The 8,033-nt window shown below is 63.1% G+C and overlaps 1 protein-coding gene across 1 annotated transcript in view; it reads left to right on the forward strand.

Moving 5' to 3' along the window:
- Window positions 1-1,861: 1,861 nt before the first annotated feature.
- RXRA (retinoid X receptor, alpha) overlaps window positions 1,862-8,033 on the forward strand; it is a 33,917-nt gene continuing 27,745 nt past the window's right edge. The window contains exon 1 of the mRNA XM_006902374.1: window positions 1,862-1,866. The gene's annotated coding sequence lies outside the window, so the exon portion shown is untranslated. The remainder of the gene's footprint in view (window positions 1,867-8,033) is intronic.

Consider the following 8,033-nt stretch of genomic DNA (forward strand, 5'->3'; position numbering starts at 1 on the left):
TCCCAGCTCCATGTGGGGACCTGTGTGTCACAGACCCCAGATTCCAGCTCTGAGTAGGGACCTCCAAGTCACAGACCTTGGGCCTGGGTTCTATGTGGGAAGCCCTGTGTTGTGAACTCTCAAGTTGTGGACCGTGGCTTGGGGTGGGGAAATCTCAGTGCTGTCCACCCTGGACCCTGATTCCATGTGGGGACCCCTTGTGTCAAAGGTCTCAGCTAAATATGGGGCCTGCACGTTGTGATGCTGGCTCAGTCCCAAACCCCTGCACTGACCTCTACATGTCCCAGACCCCTGTCCTCACCTCCCTGCCCCAAACCCCTGATTCTGGATCCTGGCCCCCTTCTCCAGACCCCATCCTGGCTGCACTCCAGGCCTGTGGCCTCTCCCCACAGGGCCTCCTGCTGGGCAGTAGGAGACCACAGGAGAGGAGCTGGGAGGGGTGGATATGGCCGGGACCCTACTTCCATGGGCGACTGGGCACTCCAGCAGGAGTAGACTCCACACCTGGCATTGATGGGAGGGTGGCAGCTTGGCCCTGGTCCTGCCTGGCCTCTGACCAGGCCCATCCCTGCCAGTGGTGACCCCCTCAAACTGATGTGGCCACAGACTGATGGGGGCTGCCACGGTCTGATGGTGGCCTCTGTGGTCCGATGGTGGCCACCGTAGCCTGATGGTGGTCACTGTTATCAGTTGGTGGCTGCTACAGTTCAATGGTGGCCGCTGCAGTCTGGGCAGAGATGTCTGGATTGAGGAAACAAGGCTGGGGTCGTTGTCCTCTTCCCAGAAGCCCTTAGCTTTGGCCAATGGGCACCGCCTGTGGCCACAGGTGTCTGGGGAGGGTGGCAGGCCGGGCGGGTCCTGGGAAAGGGGAACTGGGCACTGGGAAGTGCATAGCACCCATTCCTGACGCCAGCTCCTTGCCAAGGGCACTGTCCCTGGTCTCCCTCCTGCTCCCAGAGCCGCCACGCTGCTTCCCCGAAGGCTGAGGGACCCCGAGCCAGGAGGCTGGCCACCATGGGGACCGGGGCCACTCCCTCGGTGGGATGTGACGCCTGCTCTGGCCATGCGGCTGCACCTGCTGGCCTCACTCTCGGGCGACAGCCTGCTGTGGCGGCTGGGGGAACACAGGTGGCCGACAGGTGAGGTACCGGCCCGGGAGGGTTCCAGGTATACTGCCTGGGGGAGTGTTCATGAGCTCCTGGGGGCCTGCGCTCAGTGAAGGCTCTGGCTGGGATTCTGGGCCAGGGGCTGGACGCTGGGCATGGGGCCTTCACCTTGAATTGCCAGGTGGCTTGTGGGCATAGTCGCTGAGCCCGGGGGTCCCAATCCTGCCACTGCCCACCCTCCCAGTACTCAGTTACTTCCCCAAGCCAGGCGGGACAGACAGTCCACAGGGGCTGCTCTGCAGGAGGCTGGGCCGCCGTGTGTGGGTCCAGCGTGTGTGTGGGTCCGGCGTGTGTCCCCTTGGGCTGGACTGTGAGAATCTGAGTGAGGAGGTGTGTGGGGGTGACTGGACGCCTGTGAGCTCTGGCCCTCAGTTCTGACCTTCAGTAGGGGGTAGGGGGTTGGGGGCTGCTGAGTGCGTCTGGGGTCCCCTCTGGTTTTGGCTGTCATGGTGGGTTTCAGACTAGAACGGCTCTTGCTGTGGTGACCGCACTAGGCCAGGCCGGGGCCGAGCCTGCGCCCGCCTAGGACGCCTCCTCCTTCTGTACTAACTCTTGGGTCGAGGGGATCTTGTCACACAGGGCTGACCTGGCCTGGGTGGGTGCTTGCATCTCATAGACCCCTGGAGGCATGTGCTTCCGGACGGCAGATGCCCACAGCGCTTAGGGAGAGGCCCAGCATGGGGCCAGCCCCTGCCCCTCGGTACCCTGGGCTTCCCAGGTGCCTTTTGTAATCATTTGACCCTACCCCAGGTGCCTCACCTGCTTCTGTGAGGGGCCGTGGCCTGGCCTCTCCTGTGCCCTTGGAGGTGGCTGTGGTGGGCGCTGTCTTTGACTGGGGCGTCAGTGTGTGGCCGGTTCCCCCTTGTCCTGTGACATCCTCCCCTGAGTGACAGGTGCAGAGCGGCACACTTGTCCTTGGTCAGCCTTGGGTGCGTGGGACCAGCTTTGCCTGCCCTGGTGGGGCTGCCCTGCAGGGTGGAAGGCCTGGTCCAGGGCTGAGCCTGCGAGCTCGTGTCTTTGGAAAACTCCACTTGTCAGACACGAGCTGTGGGTCCTGGGCTCTGTTCCTTTTGGAGTGGTGATGAGGAAGACTCTCTTCCTGTGGGTGAAGGCTGCCCGCTGTCTGTGCCTCATGGTGACCACAGCGAATAAGACCTGGCTCACTGTGGGCAGTGCAGGCCAGCTGGTCCTGGTGGCCAGTCTTCTGAAGTCCTGGCCGGTCACTTCAGCTCGTTGGGCACTTGCTGGAGGTGGGGTGAGCTGTAGGCTGCAGGGTTTGTGTCGGGGTTGAGTCTTCAGGACATGTTGATGAGCCCAGAGCCTCAGTGTCCCTGCGCCACGTTCGGGGAGCTGGGGTCCCCAGCAGGTAGCTGCCGTGTTTCTGTGTGTGCTCTGGAGGGCTAGGGAGTGCTCTTCTAGGCTGTGGGTGAAGTGAGGCAGAGGGTCTGGGTGTGGGCATCTCATGGGGGCGAGGACGCAGGTCAGTAACTTCTCGATGGGGGAGCTTGGCGTGGCCCGGCCTTCCTGCTGTCCCTGAGGGCTGAGTAGGTGAGGAGGACCAGCTTTGCTGTCCTGGGTCTGCACTCCCGACGGGCTGATCTTCAGCATTCTTTTTTCCCTTCGTGTCATCGAGTCAGATCTGACTGGCACAGGAAGCAGCTGCCCATCCTTCTCCAGAGGAGCATCAGGTGGATTCGAACCGCGTGCCTTTGGGATTGCGGTGCAGCTTCTTGCCACTCAGCCACCAGAGCTCCCGTGGGCCGATCCTCAGATGGCTGCCTCTTAGGGTCTTCCTCCGACATTGTTGTGGACAGGAGTGAGGCTCTGCTTGTGTTTCCTGACCGCTGGCCCACTCTCGTGCTTCCCTTGGCCCTGCAGGGTAGACTGTGGCACAGACCGCTGACTGCGGGGACTTGAGGGCCGGAGTGGGGACGTGGGGGAAGGCAGGGTCTGCAGTGTGTGCGGTAGGGCGTGACTTGTCCTCACAGAACCTTGGGCAGGGGACCCATGTTGGTGAGCAGTCATTGGTGGACGACAGGTGTCTCACCCGGAGCTGGCCAGAGCAGGGAGCGAGGAAGGGCCAAGCAACCTCGGGCTGGACCAGGGACTTGGGACTTGGTGGGGGTGAGGGGACCCCTGCAGTCACAGGGGAATGGCCCTGGTCAGTACTGAGCCCTGCTCTGCCCAGCGTCCCTGCAGCCTTTCCCCAGGACAGTTGTGGTGTCTGGAGGGAGAGGACTTCCTGGAGTTGTCCAGGGCCTGGACTGGGGTAGGAAGGAGGGTGTGGGGACCCCCGGCCGACACTGGCACGTGCCCAGGCCCTGAGGGAGGACATGCCTTTGCCCTGAGAAACCTGGCTTACGGCTGGGGCGCAGGATGATGTGAGGGGTTCTGGGAAGGGAGCTGGGGTGGGGACCTCTGCCGGAACCGTAGGGGCTGCTGTGCACACTGTAGGGGCTGCTGTCCTGTCACCACCTGCCCCATGGAGGTCCCAGCCTGTAGACGGGCCACTGCGGCAGGGAAGCCCCTCACCTGGCAGTGGGTGTCCGTTTCTCAGTCTGCATCACAGGTGGGGCCCGTCCCCAGTCTGAGGAGGTCGGGCCCATGCTGACTCAGTGTGGGCAGACCTCTGTGCCAGGGGAAGGCCCCTGTGTGGGGGCACTGGGGTTCTTAGAAAGCCGACCAGCAGGGCTCCCTGGCTCCAGCTGTCCCACATGAGCCTGTGGGGGGGTAAAGTCCCTGTCCCTGGGACTCAGAGTGGCCATGCCCCTCAGTGCTGGACCCTGCGCCCCAAGGTCTGCACAGGGTCAGTGTGGGTGACAGGAGAACACTGAGTCTTCAGGCCCCGACCACCCTGACCTTTTCTGTGTTGGGACCCCATGGTCCCCAAGGTCAGTGGGACATGGGCAGGGCCGCTGTCCCAGGACAGCTGGGGTGGCAGCCGTCAGAAGAGTCAGTGGGATGGGAAAGAGCGTTCCCCGAGAGAGTGGGTGTGAGGACCTCTCAGACGACATGCTCAAACTGAAACCGTTTGTCAATGAAGAGAAACCGCGGCTGGGTGCCCACAGCCTGCGGCCTCGGCCGGCCAGTCGTTGGGGGCTTCACCAGGCATTCCCCGCCTGGGGACCGGCAGGCGCCTCTGAGACCGCCTGGACGGAGGCTGTGGCCAGCGCCTGGCTGGGCAGAGATGAGTGCCCGCTAGCCTGCCCAAGATGGGGACCTCTCTGTGCCCCAGGGCTTGCGCCCCAGGCCTGTGGGGTGTCTGTGTGGTGACATGGGCCGTCCTCCTGGTGACTGGGCCGGCAGCTGCCCCATGTAGTTGGTCTCCACATTTAATAGGCTGTAGTCTTCACAGGCTGACGTCTTCACGGCTGTAGTCTTCACGGCTGCAGCCTTCAGGTGTCATCCTGGTCTGTGCTGCTGGCGGGGGCTCTGATTCAGGGGAGGGCGGGCCCGTGCCCAGCGTCACACAGCAGGCCTACCATGGACCCTCAGCCCCTCCATGGCCCTCCCTGGCACTCCTTCCATGGGTGTGCCCCTCTGGCTCCTCCACATCTCCGCTCTGGGCAGCAGGCTCCTACTGCAGGTCCTTCTGGGAGGCCAGGCCCTGGGTCCCTCAAGTGGCGGACCTGAGCTCAGCCAGCAGCCCCCAGCAGGGATTACTTGGGGGAGTCTTTGCTGGGCCATCTTAGCTGCTCACCACGGGCCCCTGGAAGAGGGCTGAGTGGTCAGCGAGGTTGTCTGTACCCTCCCTGCCCCAGCCACATTTGGGGGTGCCCGCACAGGGCTTGGGGAGAGTGAGGTGGGCACAGCCAGGACTAGCCATCAAGGGTGGGCCTGGCAGCCTGCTGCCCCTCCCCATGGCTGTCCTGTTGTGAAGGCTATGGGGTCTCTAGGGAGTTGACCTGAAAACTGTAGGGCACCCCCTCTTGAGGGGTTCAGATCTCCCCACAGCTCTAATGGAGAAAGATGACCAATCCCTTTCACGTGATTTACAGCCTCGGGAGTCAGTTGCAGAGGGTCAGCTGTGGGGGGTCAGCTCCTGGGGGTCAGCTGTGGGGGGTCAGCTGCTGGGGGGTCATCTGTGGGGGGTCAGCTGCAGAGGGTCAGCTGAGGGGGGTCACCTGCTGGGGGGTCCTTTGCAGGGGGTCGGGGTGTTAGCTGCTGGGGGTCTCTTAGGACTGGAAGCCAGTGAGTCTTGAGTTTTTTCCGTCTGGGACTCAGTTTCCTCCATGTGCCGTGGTGTCTGGGCAGAGCTGCACCTGCGCTGGGCACATCCCCGGAGGGACTGCCACAGATGTCTCAGAGTCTGCTGCCCCTGGTGGGGATCCTGGACTGGGGCAGAGCTCTGGTGCTGGTGCTGTGTGGACACCCCCTCTCTGCTCCCCTGGCACCTCTGAGAGCCGGTCTTGCCAGACCTCAGGAGCCCCTCCTGACCAGCTCTCCCTCCTGGCTGCGTTCACCACTTCCACTGTGGTGACTGGGCCCTGCTGCACCTGCTGACCACTGTCTCCAACCTCAGGGCCCAGCCACAGGCCCCTGTGTTGTGTGCCAGGGGGAGTGGGGCGACTGGACACCACTTCCTCTTCTGATCCCGCTGCATCCAGCTGGGGAGCCTCAGAGCACCGGCCCTCTGCCTCTTAGGGTGGGAGGTGGTCAGTGGCTCGGCCTCCGCTAGCTGGGGTGCAGGACATCCCGGCTCGGGGCTGGTCACTGGCACTGGGTTGTGCATGAGCTCTGTCACTCAAGTGGGGATTCGGTGCCAATGCTTGACACTTGCTGGCATGTGTGGCCTCTGTCTCCTTGTGTTGGACCAAGAGCCCAGGGCCTGTCCAGCCTGTGTGGTGGTGGGTGCCCACTTATGTCAAGCCCAGTGCCTGACTGCACCTGGGTCCTCCTGTCGCCTTACTCATAAACGCCTTTCAGAACCATCCCTGATCCCGTACTGAGGAGGGGCGCAAGGAGAGTGGGATGAGGTCCCTGACACTGAGACCCTCCAGGCTGGCAGGGGGAGAAGGGGAATCTGTCCTTGAGCTCTTCCCAGGGTGGAGGGAGAGAGATGAGACTTGCTTGTCTCCAGTTGGGGTGGTTGGCACCACCAGGGAATGTTTGAAATTCTTGTGTCTCGGCTGGGATTTCCTGGTCCCTGTGGTCTCTGTCCCTCAAGGGGCCAGGGCAGCACTGGGCCTGCCCTCTGGACGTCCTCCGTCCACCTGAGTGCCCTGCGTACTAGGGTTTGGGGCTGGGAGCTCACGATGCTCCAGGCCTGCCGGATAGAAGGTGGCATTGCGTCTTGATGGCCAGGGTCTCTGTATTCCACCCTGCTCCAGGGCCTCCCCTTCCTAGGGCGGGCATGCTCTGCTCCAGGGCCCACGGGCTTGGGTCAGACCCTGCAGCTGAAGGGTTTGCAGCTGGCCCAGGGCCGCCTGGCAGCCTCTAGCCAGATGGATGCCCCTCCATGTCTGCCTGAGTCTGCCTGATGCGTCATACCCTGATTTGAGGCCTTCAGCCCCTCACGAGAACCGAGCTGCAGTGAATTTCTTGGGGGCAGTTGCTGGGATTTGGGGCTGCGGCTGTGGTCAGGGAAGAGGGCAGAGCCACCTCGAGAAGCAGACATTCCAGCCAGAACTGGAGCTGTAGCCAACATTGGTCAAGGGCGGCCCAGGTGAGGTCCTTCTGCCTGGATCAGTGTCCAGGCCCCACCTTGCCTTCAGTCCCTGGGAGGTGGGCAGGGAGGTGGTCAGCAGGCCCCTGGGTCCAAGCCCACGACTCCTGACTGAGGGCCTTACTCTGTAGGAGAAACTGGGGCCCAGCCAGGACAAGGGGCTCGCCCTAGGCCCCTGGGCCAAGGAGACCAGAAGTCCTTTCCACACCCAGGGTCCTGGGAGCTCCTCGCCCTGTGGGCCTGTGTACACCCAGCCTGTTGCTGCGGCCCCTCTTAGACTCCTGGACCCCGTCATGCTGAAGTCCCCATACGGTCCACCACAGCCCCCACCGTGGTAACCACTTCTCCTGGGGCAGAGGAAGTAGTCCTTCCGGAAGGCGGGGGTGGAGGTGGGCACCCCAGGAAGCACCCAGGGCCCCCTGGCTCCTGCCACAGCTTTCAGTTCCGGGGGAGTCCCCAGGCAGGGTGTGCGCTGTGCTCCCAGGCCCCTTCTTGTCTGGCATCCCTTGCTCCCCGATTCTGTGGGGCCTGCAGCCCTCCTCCCCTGGCCCTCATCTCTCCTCACCTTAGGGGTCCTACTGTCTCCTGGGTCTCGTCTGGACACCCCACCCCGCCCTACGTCTTTGTGCAGCTGCCATCTTTGTCCATCACTGCCCTCCCTGGGTCCCTGACGGCCATACTAGCCCCCTTTTGGGCCTCAGTTTCCTTGAATGTCCACTCTCTGTTCTCTCAGGCCCCACAGACCCAGGACTGGCAAAGGCTGTGAGCTCGAGGAGGCTCCTTGAGTGCTGGGGCTGGGCTGGTGCCCTGGGGCTTCCCCCGCCCGCAGCCTGGCACTTCCTGCCCTGCGTCTGCCGCCCTCACCTGCCAGCCAGGCAGGAAGGGTGTTGGTGGGGGATCCCCAGCTTCCTGCGTGAGGGTCTCTGTGTAGGAATTTGGGTTGGTGAGGTGTCCCTTCCCTCTGCTGAAGGAAGCTCAGGGTTGCCTGGTTGCCGGTGACTGTCTTGGGGACATCCCCGAGGGGCTCTTGTCATTTCTACTTGTATGCCACTGCCATGGGGAGCTCACCACTCAAGAAGAGCCCGGCCTGTTGTTGGACAGCACCAACGTAAGACGGGCTTTGAACAGAACAGGATTCAGTGTGACGTGTGTGCCTGGTGTCCAGGTGCTGCCCTCTGAGTACCGGGGGCTGGTCCTGCTGC

Source organism: Elephantulus edwardii, unplaced genomic scaffold (genome assembly GCF_000299155.1).
Source record: "Elephantulus edwardii isolate Elephantulus edwardi_28Jun2011 unplaced genomic scaffold, EleEdw1.0 scaffold00401, whole genome shotgun sequence".
In the NCBI taxonomy this organism is placed as follows: domain Eukaryota; kingdom Metazoa; phylum Chordata; class Mammalia; order Macroscelidea; family Macroscelididae; genus Elephantulus; species Elephantulus edwardii.